We start from the raw sequence: 12696 nt of genomic DNA, 5'->3' as shown, positions 1-12696 counted from the left end.
TCACCCAGGATGGTCAGGCACCCCAGCGGGGACCCCCACACTGAAGGTGCTGTAGCCAGCCTGCAAACAGCCATCAGCCCCTCACCCAGGCTGGCCAGGCACCCCAGCGGGGACCCCCACCCTGAAGGGGCTGTGGCCAGCCTGAAAACGGCCCTCATCCCCTCACCCAGGCTGGCCAGGCACCCCAGCGGGACCTCCACCCTGATCCGGGACACCCTTCAGGGCAAACCAGCCAGCCCCCACCCATGTACCAGGCCTCTATCCTATAAATAAAAGGGTGATATGCAAATTGACCCTAACAGCAGAACGACTGGGAATGACTGGTCACTATGACACACACTGACCACCAGGGGGCAGACGCTCAATGCAGGAGCTGCCCTCTGGTGGTCAGTGCGCTCCCACAGGGGGAGCTCTGCTCAGCCACAAGCCAGGCTGATGGCTGCCAGTACAGTGGTGGTGGTGGGAGCCTCTCCCACCTCCTCAGCAGCGCTAAGGATGTCCAGCTGCAGCTTAGGTCTGGTCCCTGCTGGCAAGTGGACATCCCCTGAGGGCTGCTGGGCTGCCAGAGGGATGTCTGACTGCCAGCTTAGGCCCAATCCTCTGGGGAGAGGGCCTAAGCCAGCAGGTGGTCATCCCACTAGGGGTCCCAGACTGCGAGAGGGCACAGGCCAGGCTGAGGGACCGCCCCCCCCCCCTCCCGAGTGCACAAATTTTTGTGCACAGGGCCTCTAGTCTTTCTATAAGAACCACTGGGTCTGATGGCTGGTCTAGCAACAAATGACCATCTCTTTACCCTCTTCAGGCCTGCCTCTGGGACCTCCTGGGAGTATGGCAGTGGTGAGATTTCTGTGCTGAGTTCTGGTTCTGGCATGTGGTGGAAGGTTCTCTGATCCTTTCCTTATCATTTAATAGTCACTTGTGTTTGTGTCCATTTATTCAACATGGTAACAAATAAGAAATGTCTGCAAATTTTCAGGCGCTTGAGGCATCCTTGCAAAAACAAGTAATCAACATAAATGTGTCAAGACTATTTGTCTAGACCAAGTAGAAGCTACTTTCAGAACTCATAGTTGGACAATCCTGGGATAGCTACCCAGTTTGTAGGTGAAACCATATAAGCTACAAGAGGAGAACTGATTTGTCCCAGGTTTTAAGGAGTGACTGATCTGGATTTAGGGTTTGGGTCCTCTTGCTCCCTGACCAGTGTTGTTTATTGCTAGAAGATTCTCTTGGGATGAGAACAAGTAGCTTCATGGTGCAGGCCCAAAAGCTAGGAAGTGGGTGGTAATTCTGAAAAATGGCTCATCTGACCTACAAAAGCCTTTACAGCCAATAGCAGAACAAAATCATGCTAAGAAATAGAATCACCAGGAAGCCAAGATATGGATTCCTTTTGCTGAGCAGACCCCTCTTTACCCATCCCGCTATTTTCCTCAGCATCTCTTTTCTCTCTCCTTTCTCCTCCTCTAAATTAGTCTGGAGTTATTTTAGACCACATTCATTCCTGACTGACTTCACTGGTCCAATTTAGTCATTGAACACTACTCAGGAACTTCAGATTGGAATTAACCTTACAAGTTAAATGGGGCATTCCACACTCCTATTTCGAAGTCCCCATCCCCCAAACCCTGAAAGTCTGGTTTTGTTCTGGGTCTTCCCACCTGGTATCCATCCTATGAAAAACTCATGCAAAACTAAGTTCCCAGGAGAATTCTCTGCCCAAGAGAGTCAGGGGTTGGGCTCCAAGAGTGGGGATTGTTTTAGACTCACTTGTCATTAAAAAAAACTGCAGATGGATTCTTGGTGACCTCTTCAGGTGAATCCCGCCAGATACCTCCCCTTACCCTGAATTAATAGAGTGACTTCATAAATGTAGTTGTATTCTCCCATGACCCCATTCCTAAGGTGAGCTTATAGACTTTCAAACTAGTTCCTCCCTTGTTTGGGTGGTGGAGCATGGGGGACAGTTTAGACTCCACTTCTTTTGGGGTTAAACATTTACTCCGAGTAAGGAATTCTGTCTTAAGTGGGGCATGTTCTTCAAGTGCCAGAGGACAGAAGGGTGATTTTTCTGACATCCTCCAGCCTGCTTCCCCATATATGGAAATGTTTACCCACCACACTGATCTATTGGAAGAGAAGGAGGTGACTCAGGGTTTAGGAGAAGCAGGATTTGAATTCTTGTTTCCAGAAACCAAGTCTCTCCCCTCCCCCACTCCCCCCCATCCCTCCCCTCCATTCCTTTGCCCCTTGTTCTGGAAGCAGAGAAGAGAATGTCTCAGTGCTGTTCCCCTCTGGCCTTGGGATCACCTCCTTGCAATAGGACTCCGGGTGTGTGAGAGGGAGTGAGAGCCAGCGGAGGGCCAGCTGCCTGACATCGCGTGAGTACATCATTATTGCCAGAGCAAATGGCATTTCTGCTCCCAGACCCTGGGTTTATAGCCCTGACAGCTGGCTCGCTTGCCCGGTGATGGGACTTGTTACTGGGAGCACTGTTGCTTTAATTTGGGGTGTGGACAGCTGCTTTCCCAGGGGAGTACTCCTCACAGTGGAATTTAGAACGAGGCTCTGCTTGAGAAAAAATTCTATTTGTGTATAGAAAATTTAGAGATATTTTTTCCCACCTGAGGCCTAGCTTGAATTGGGTAGAAAGATAATTTGGGAGTGATGTCTGTCTGATTGCTAGGGCTAAAGCAACAAGCCAGAAGGGATGTTTGGGGATAGTTTTAGCTTGAAAAGCAGGGCTATGGTTGGACTTACTAGTATGTACTAGTTGCATCTGCACAGCATCCACAGTCTGGAAAAATATCTGGTTTGCAGGACATTTGTGTTTTTTATTTAGTATATATTTTTATTGATTTCAGAGAGGAAGGGAGTGGGAGAGAGAGATAGAAACATCAATGATGAGAGAGTATCATTGATGGGCTGCCTCCTGCCTGCCCCCTACTGGGGATCAAGCCCACAACCAGGGCATGTGCCCTTGACCAGAATAGAACCTGGGATCCTTCAGTCCACAGGCTGACGCTCTATCCACTGAGCCAAACCAGCTCGGTCCATTTGTGTGTTTTTTGTTGGACTGTCAGAGATGGAAGGACACTTAGAGATTATTTAGTTGATCTGTCTCATTTTATAGCAGGACAATGGTCATGGAGGCCCAAAGTGAGCAGCTCTTTTGCTGTGCAGGTACATGGCTAATTAGGTAGGATTAGAACACAGATCTTCTCACTCTGTTCATTCTTCCTTCCACTGCACGTAAGCTCTTCCTTCAGGCAAAGGCGGAGAACATGCCCATTTTGCAGATGAGAATATTGAGATGCAGAGATGCCAGAATTGCCCACATTTACTGATCTAATTGGTGAGAAATAGACCACATTCTCCCAGTTCAGATATCTTACAATCATGTTGCATGTACTTAGATACCAGCATTTGTTTTTTATTTTTTTTATTTTACTCCCCTCTCCCACCTCTTTGGTTTCTACTTATCTTTCCCTGCTTTTGATCATGTGAATGCTGTTTGAGTGTGAGCTGCTACCTTCTGATCTGCTTTGCTGCCTATATCTTTTTCTTTTCTGAAAGGGGATGATAGCTTTTCCAAAAGGCAGAACTAAATATTGGAGCCCTTTATTTCAGTTTTATCTGTGTCAGTGGAAATTGTGAACGGGCCTTGAAAGAAGTCGAGCAAGGCTTTCTATCTAAGCCTCTATTACTATTCTTGAAGCTGCAAGAATTCTGGAGTGTTATTCCCTCACATTCAAAAGTGAGCTCTGATTCTGAATAGATTTTAAGCGCACACACACACACACACACACAGACTTTTAGCCTTTGGTGCAGTGGCAGCATTCAACAGACCAAGAGGGCACCGCCCCAATACAGTGCACCAGATGCCATAATGAGCAACTCTTTGTGGTCAGTTCAGTTTCCGATCAACTTAGGGTGGGGGTGGGGGCTTGCTCAAATGCAGGGAAGATGATGGAGATGTGTTTTGGGGAAGCACTTTGATGCTAGTGGCATTGTGTGGCAGATTTTAATAGAGCAAGGAAAGTGCTCTGAGACCTCCGTTTGTTCTGGTCAGTGTTGAAAATAGGGAAAGCAATTCTCTAAGCTGCTCTGAAGTCCTGGGGAGGCAGGACTTGAGCAGATCCCCCAGGTACCTATATGAATTCTGTCTTCTTCTCCATAGCCTGTGGCTGGGTGGGGATTGGTGGCCTTGCTCACATGTGGAAGGAAGCTGCCTTAAAGCATGAAGGCTTGGGATGTTTTCCTGCTGTGGTGCTGATGGACAGGGGTACTACAAGGTTAGAGTCAGTAGTACTGATGTGAATGCTACTCCTATTAATAGGAACTGATATAAATTGCTTTCTTCCTGGTGTCAAGCTTGGTGCTAAGCACTTGACCTAAATCATATAGTCACTACTACAGCTACCTATGAGTATATACTTTACAAAAAATTATTTTTAATTTTGGTAACATACACATAGCATTTACATCTTAACCATTTGAAGTGTACAGCTCAGTAGTGTTAAGTACTGTCACATGTTATGCAACCAATATCTCCAGAGCACTTTTCATCTTGCAAAATTGAGACTCTGTACCCATTGAAACATTAACTCCTCATTCTCTCCTCCTGCCACCTCCTGACAACCACTCTTCTACCTTCTCTTTCTCAGAGTTTGACTACACTAGGTATCTCATATAAGTGGAATCATATAGTGCTGATCTTTTAGTGAAATGGCTTACTTCACTCAGAATAATCTCCTCGATGTTCATATTATAGCATGTATCAGAATTTCCTTCTTTTTAAAGGACAGATGATATTCCCTTGTATGTATATACCTCATTTTTTATACACTTAGGTACGGTATTTTTAAAAAAATATATTTTATTGATTTTTTACAGAGAGGAAGGGAGAGGGATAGAGAGTTAGAAACATCAATGAGAGAGAAACATCGATCAGCTGCCTCCTGCACACTCCCTACTGGGGATGTGCCCGCAACCAAGGTACATGCCTTTGACCGGAATCGAACCTGTGACCCTTCAGTCCTCAGGCCGACTCTCTATCCACTGAGCCAAACTGGTTAGAGCGGTACGGTATTTTTTTAACCTCCATTTATGAAAGAAGAACCCGAGGCTTCAAGGAGTTAAGTAGATTGCCCAAGGTCATGCCCTCAGTAGTGGAACTGGGATTTGAACCCAGCAGTGTGGTCAGGAGGAAGCAGATAATGGGTTCTCAACTGGAGAGTGGCACCTTTTCACACATTGCTGTGTCATTTCAATAGCCAGGTGTTCTAAAGGAATCTCCCCAGGTATTTTCTGGTTTTGTATTGGCTTCTGGGAATCTGAGGACCAAATCTGAAACCTGCTTGTAACAAATAGTATGAGACTTATGGCTTCTATTTTTTGTCCCCTTTCTTCACCTTATTTTTCGATCTGCTTCTCTCATCCCATAGTTTTTTTCACTTAAAAAAAAGACATGGTCAAGGGCGGGGGAAAAAAAAAAGGACACATATGTAATACCCTTTGTAATGCTTTAAGCAATAAAAAAAAAAAAAAAAAGACATGGACTATGTGTATCTTTTGTCAGGTACTTTAGATACTTTCTGAAACGAGGTGAAATATGTAAACCAGTAACATGATATCAAGAAGTTTTGTAATTATGTCAGAGGAACAGCTGATCTGTGGACAAAGACCGAAGATGTGCGTTTCTGACCTGGCTCTGCTGCTCACTCAGTGTCTAACTCCAGCGGTGATGCTTGGTCCTTTCTGAGTCTCAGTTTTGCTACCTGGAAGGTGGGATTGTTGGCAATGACAGTGAACAGTTCTTCTGTGCTAAGCTCTGTGCTGGGCACTCTACATGATTTATCTCTTTCAATTCTTCCAGCACTCCCACAAGACAGGTGCTGTCATCCCCATTTTGCTTGAGAAACGTAAGGTCTAGAGAAGTGGGCAAACTTGCCCACATGCCTACAGCTACAGAGTGCAAGCATTCATTATCCATGCCTGACTCCTAGCCCAAGGTGTTAGCCACAGGCCTGGGCTCCTTGCCCTTCAGCAGTTTGTAAGATTTCTTTCATTCGTGGCATGCATTTGTCTAGTTTTATTAAATCTCTATTGGATTCCCACTTGTGTGCCTGTACTGTTCTGGGCACTGATCCAGCACTGAGTTTAGAGTGAAGAAAAAGACACTAGAAACACTGATCCTGGGCGGTTGCATTCCAGTAGGGGTATGTGGAGGAGGCAGATAATAAACAAACACATAAATAGGAGGGAATGATAAGGAACACTTAGGAGGATTCACCCTGGGTGCTTTGACTGAGGGAGTGGAGGAAGGGCTCTGGGAGGTGATTGTTTAAGTTGAGATCTGAATGACAAGGAGCCAGATCAATAAAAGTCAGGGAAACAGCATTGTAGGCAAAGGGCATGGTCAGTGCAAAGATTGCGGAGTGAGAATGGTTTTGTGTTTGAGGAACCGAGGAGCCCAGTGAGCTAGGAGATAGTGGGCTACAGGAGGAAAAAGCTGAGATAAAAACAAAGAGGGGCTGGTAGGTGTTAGTAAGCTAGAATGGAGGTTGGGACCTGTGTTTAAGTGTGTTGGAAGCATCTAATTATGTTTTACCAGCATCGTTCTGGCTGCTGTAAGGGGAAATGGATTTCACGGTGGGGGCAAGAGTAGAAGAAACAAAGTTAGGAGGAGACTCTTGCAATCACCCAGTTATTTTTATTAGGGTGGTAGAAGTGGGGTCAGAGAGAAGGGGATGAGTTCATGTCATGTTTTGGGGGGATTGTCTTCAAGATGTCAAGTACAGTATCCTTCTGGGAAGTGTCAAGCTCAATGAGCAGGGTTCTGGGAGACCCTGATGGAGGTGAAAACATGTGCAGTGAGGGCCGCACAGACTTGAAGCTGATCCGGACTAAGGAGTCTGTGCTCCCTGCTTTGGTTTCTAACCTGGACCGTCTGGCCAATGAATGGAGGGCAGTGGCTTCCTGCCTCTGACTTCCTGGCTGAGAGCAGCTGGAATGCCCGAAAATAAGCCCAGTAGAACAGGCCGCTTCCTTTGCTCTCCTTGGATATTTGTACAAAGCATTCTTTCCCACCAAGAATACGGGACATTCAGAGAGATGTTGACTTTATGGGCCATATTTAACTTAGTGTTTTTCCTTGATGTGTCGTCTGTTCTTGTAGAGATTTCCTGCCTCCAGTGAACTCCCTGGTGAGGAGCCTTGGACCAACCAACCTGTAAGATGGGCCTGGAAGGCTTAGTAGGTGCCCAGAAGAACTAGGGCTTCAAAGCCCCACCTTGGCTTGAGGACCCCCATCCAAGGGCACCTCCCAGACCTCCTCTTTCATTTACAAGTGAATTTACACTTGCTGGCCCCTGCCAGCTCCATGTAGTTCCTTTTAATGTGCTGGGCTTTCCAGTAAATGCTCTCCCTTTCAGTGGATAAACTGGTCTCAAAGAAGTTAGGCGATTCAGTCAACGTAAGGTAGTGAGAATTTAAGATAGAGCCCTGTGTTCTGGCCACCATGTAACCTCATGCCCCTGGGTGTCTCTTGTTAATCTTGTACTACACTCAGCCTAAGCCTGGAGATGCTCAGAGATTGTAAATTAAATCATCTGAAATTCACTCCTGAGGCTTCTTCACTAACTCCTCTTCAAATAGTTTGCCATCTATAGATACCAGTTTTTTAAAGATTCTTCATTTCATCTCTTAAAAACAGTGTTTTGTTTTTGCTCATTTGAATTTCTTTAAAATTTTTCTTTCATTCATTTAGTCAACAAACATTTATTGAGTTCTTACTGTATGCCAGTCATTGTGCTAGGTGCTGGGGATTGATTCAAAGATAATTTGGAGGCATTTGGAAGGGGAGTGGATAATTACAGCACAGAGAGATAAGTGCTGTAATAGAGGGATATATAAAGAGCTAGAAATAGCACCATGAATAACATCTACGAACAAATTGCCTTCTTTTTTTCCTTTTGGATTATTCCCTGTTGTATATTGCCCAAAGTGGGATTACTGGGTCATTTAAAAGATGAAAACAATTTGGCACAAAAGATGTAATGACTTGCCTGGGGAATACAGCTCAATTTTCAACAGGGGGAAAAATTGTCGACAACTCCAGATTTAGATTTTCACCAGGAGGATGAGGCCAGTCTTCTCTTACCCCTATCAACACAGTGGCTTTCAGGGGGAGCACCTATTCTTAACATGTCAGCCTGCATGTAGAAACACAAATTTTTATATTTGATCTCATGAGTAAATTGTTAGTCCTCATAAGAATCTAGCTATATACGTTTGATCATTTTCGTTTTACAAATGAGGAAACTGTGCATTTATTAAAAGGATTTTCTAGTTAATTTGTGGAGATTCCAAGAATCAAGTGCAGGTCTTTTGATTCTACAACTCCCGTCCTGTTCTCTATGCTCTGCTTACCAACGAGGGGTACTTATGCTCCAGCCAGGGCATGGGATTCCTTTAGTGACCTGTAGGGACTCTTCTCAAGAAGATCAGGATCTACAAAATAGGTATAGAAGTCCTAACTCCCAAAGTCATTGCCAGCGAACAGTGTCCCTCTGTCCTTTGACCTGGAGGGATCTGAAGGCCTGCTATTCTTGATTTTGGCCCAGGTTCTGAAAAGTTACTACATGGTCTTAACACAGGGGCCCAGAATCCCAAGCTGAAACCACACCATATTTCTGCTTTGAGACATTTATTATTTTCCTAATATATTTAGCTGTACACTCTGACTCTACATTTATTTTGTGATTTATAAATTTTCCTAGTATTTTTTGCATTAAATAGTAACTCCTGACCCTAGAATCCAGAGCCCATCATATCTAGACTGTGAACTTCCTTGATGCTCTTGCTCACTCATCCCTAAGTCAGCCACATTCCCTGCCCTTCCTCCCAATACCCTGTATTTTCTCACCGTCATGCTTTAGCTCATGCTGTTCCTTTAGCCAGAGAGGACCTCTCCCACCTAAATGATAGACACCCAGCTGCTCCTATACACTTCTGCACAGATCATACTTTCTGACTGAAGTAATGTCTGATCATCTGCTCCTCACTGTCCATACTCCCCACCATCCACAATCCCCCACACTGGAAGTGATCTGTCGGTTCTCTCTTCTGCTAACTCACTGCACAATGGGTTCTGAGGCAATAGAGAATCTCTATGGTGCTTATGAGCATAGCATCTGGATTCAAATTTTGGCTGTGATACTTCCAAGCTATGTGATCTATCAAGGTAGTTAACCTGATTGAGCCTAAGTTTTCTCATCTGTCAAATGGGTATAAATAATCACACCAAGTAATAGGATTATAATGAGGATTGTATTGTTATCTGTGCTTCCTCTAAGGCACTTGCCATCTCCTACTCTGTTGATATTTTATCTCCTTCCAGACTGGGAGTTCCTGAAAGGCAGGAAGGGAATCACATCTTGCCTGTGTCTTTGACATATGGGATCTGCTGCAAAAGCTCCTTTAAGGGAAGGGATTCCACACAATTTAACTGGTGACATGAGTGCAGGCTCGTTCCTAGTGGAAGGTTCCAGTCACACAGTGCCAGGCCTGGCTGGAAGCTTTGAGGTATGGAGCTTTGGACACATGCAGTACTTGCTGGATAGGCCTCTGGCTCCTGCCACTTCAGTGACAGGAAAGAGGCTAGACTAGAGCCTATGTTCAGCTGGTTCTTCCCATTGCCAAGTTGGGCAGTGCTGGCATTTCCCTAAGCCTCAAGGTAGAGTGGAAATCCTGCTTGGAACATGATACTTAGTTTCTTTCCTGGGTCTTCCATGGGTGAGACTTCTAGATGAGAGGAAAGGGTCCATGGAGTTGCGGGTTTGGGACACTTGGGATAACTCTGAGAGCCACTTACTCTTCTGACTTCTCTGTGGGTGGGGCCTTTCAGAGGAAGCTCCTTTAAAAAGTTCCGCCATTGCTATGCTTGAGCGCTGACCATGGAAAGGCGATTCCATTCTTAAAAAGATAGTACTACCATTTAACTTTCTCTTGAGTCATTTCTCAAAGTGCCATATCCGTGAGTCTCAAGATCCAAGTATTTTAGCCTGGCACACAGGTCCTCCATGTTCTGGCCGCAACATTCTTTTCCATCCTCATGTCCTGCTGCATCCCTCCATGTGCGCTGCCACTGGCCTCATCAGATTAGTCACTTTCCCCAAGAACTCCCTGAACTTGTCCTCCTTAAGGCCTTAGCACATCGTGTTCTCTGGGCCTATTTCCTCCCCCTCATACGTGGAAATCCTCTTGGGTGTTCAGGCTCAGTTTAGAAGTCATCTGCAGAGCTCTTCCAGACCCTCCAAACAACGTTGCATGTACTTGTGCTTTGCACACTTCTTTTTGTTGTGTGTATTCAAGCATGTCTCCAGTCAGGTTATGAGCTCTTTGAGAGTGCAAAGCATGCCTAAGTGCCTACACCTGCTAGGTCCATGCACTGTGCCTTCCTAAGGACAAGAGGTGCTAGCAGGCGTCTCTTTTGTGCACCTCTGAATGCGGGGCACATGACATCCTATTAGCTAACACTTGCATCTGAGTGGTGTTCAGAAGCACATACTATATAGTTATTGGTGATTTGTTTCATTGTGAGCCCAGTTATTTGAATTCCTTCTTTGAATTGGCCTGATATCAACTCATTGGTAACCTTTCTCAGGCCTGTTTTCCCATATACTGAGCAGATGTCTGCTTAGAGCCAGGGCTCTGAGCTTACTTCATTTAAGAACATAACAGGAAGGTAGAATTCAGGAGGGATCTATCTGCTTCTAATATTAACTTTTTTTTTTGGTTTGAAAGTTAAGCTTTTACTTCTTTATCCCAAAGCTCCTCCTCGAAATGTAAAAATAGCAGAAGAGTTTTTTTGTTTTTTGTTTTTTAGGTATATGTAGTAGAATAGCTGTACATAGTAAGGTTGTAAGTGCAAAGTAATAAAACCTGTGTCATGGAGCTTTATTTAGAAGACCAGGGTTCAAGTACTGGCTTTACCATTTCTTACTCTTCAAAGACTAGGGTTCAAGTACTGGCTTTCATGTTCCCTAGTCCTGAAACCTTGCCTAATCTCCCTGACCTTAGTTTCCCCAAGGGATAATTGGGAAATCTTTTTTGTAAGGTTGGTGGGCAGGTTAAATGAGGTTCTGGACATTAAATTGGAATTTTTTTTCTGCTGTACAGTTCATAAACTGCGTTTGAAGGCCATTTTAAAATAGTTCCCCAAGGTTTTTCTTTGAAGGAAAATGCTTGGATGTTTGTTTTCATGCACTTGTTTTATTTTATTTTCTTGAATGAAAAAGAAATTAATTTAGAGTCAGGGGATATATGGCCTCTAACACACTTAGGGAACATACATGGCTTGTAAGACTCAGATATAGTTCATATAATTAGAATGGCAGAAACATGCTTTGAGACATTATAAAAACTTTAGCAGTCAAGGTTCTAATGCAGACTTTGTGCCGGCTCCGTGCTGTGCATGCTGGATATGGAATCCCAGGACATGATTACAATCTCCCTGATGGCTAATAGCCCCGTTTTACAGACAGGGAAGCTCAAGCTTAGAGAAAGTAGAACTTACATAAATCCAATATCAAGCTTTGAACTTCATCCTGAACTTACAATGACCTCCAGAAATCCTTTCTATCTACAGATGTGACAAGTCCTGCTTGACTTTGTTTATCCTTTATCCTCTCACTTCAGGGGCAGGCCCTCATTCCAGACTGGATAAAGCAGTGGACATTGGCAGTCTCAATGTCTCATACTTGATTAGTGAAGCTAGATGAGTGTCTTGACTTTTCCTTCAAAGAATCTGCTCATTTTGAACTCCTTGGATTGCACTCATTCATCAGCCTTTACTTCTTTTTTCTCCTTTTTTTTTAGAAGATATTTGCCTTTCTCCACCTCTGCTTTTGAGGTCAGGATTGTTTGAAGAAGACTTTGTATTTTCTTTTATGGGTGGAAAATTCATTGAATATTTCCCATCATCTCCTCCAACCATTTGGTGGTGGGAAGAGAAGGCACAGGGTTGGGAGTTAAGAGCCATGGTTCTCATCTTGATTCTGTCACTGACCAGTGAGAGAACTTTGAGTCAACCCTTCCTTTTCCTGTTAGGGGTCTCAGTGTCTTCATCTGTGAAAATGACGGTACTACAAGATGACTCCTAAGATTTAAAATTTCTGCATGATTTATGGTGTCAAAACCATCAATTTTGCTGAGCGGCCTAATTCTGCAGCTGTTTCTTTGATACTTTTCAATCTTTAGATTTAATCTATTCAACAATATATAATTTTTTAAAGGGAAGCTTTTATAGACACTTCTGAAATATAAGGGTGGTGGTGGGGATAAATGGATGTTAAAAAATAGAAAACAACCAATTAAATAGTATATAGCATGTAATTCTCCTTGGAAACTTACCACGAAATTGAGGAGCTCTTTAACAACTGGTAATTTAAATTGCATTTGAACTCTGTTAATGGTTTGTTTGCATGAGAACTTCAATCATTTCACAGCCCTTCTTCAGCAAAGCTACTTGTTCTCATTATGGAAAAAAAATATTAAAAGAGAAGTTGACTATGGAAAAGTGAGGCCACTTTCATTTGTGCATTTGAGGGAAGCTGGCAAGTGTGTGAAAGGTTGCCTGAGGGCCAAGGTTGGAGAGCCTTGCCTTTCAGGGAATAGAAATCTGGGAAGTCA

The 12696-nt window shown here is 44.1% G+C and overlaps 1 protein-coding gene across 5 annotated transcripts in view; it reads left to right on the top strand.

Moving 5' to 3' along the window:
• LPP (LIM domain containing preferred translocation partner in lipoma) overlaps positions 1-12696 on the top strand; it is a 669364-nt gene that overhangs the window by 57968 nt on the left and 598700 nt on the right. The window contains exon 1 of one of the 5 annotated variants that reach the window (XM_070406592.1): positions 2270-2381. The exons of the other annotated variants lie outside the window; for them this stretch is intronic. The gene's annotated coding sequence lies outside the window, so the exon portion shown is untranslated. Of the gene's footprint in view, positions 1-2269; positions 2382-12696 lie in introns of those variants that run through there. 5 annotated transcript variants of the gene reach the window in all.

Source organism: Myotis yumanensis, unplaced genomic scaffold (assembly GCF_028538775.1).
Source record: "Myotis yumanensis isolate MYYU_CA2020_CCGP unplaced genomic scaffold, mMyoYum1.0.hap1 SCAF_2, whole genome shotgun sequence".
Taxonomy (NCBI): domain Eukaryota; kingdom Metazoa; phylum Chordata; class Mammalia; order Chiroptera; family Vespertilionidae; genus Myotis; species Myotis yumanensis.
The sequence above is the reverse complement of the archived record's forward strand: the minus strand, read 5'-3'. Positions and strand labels throughout refer to the sequence as shown.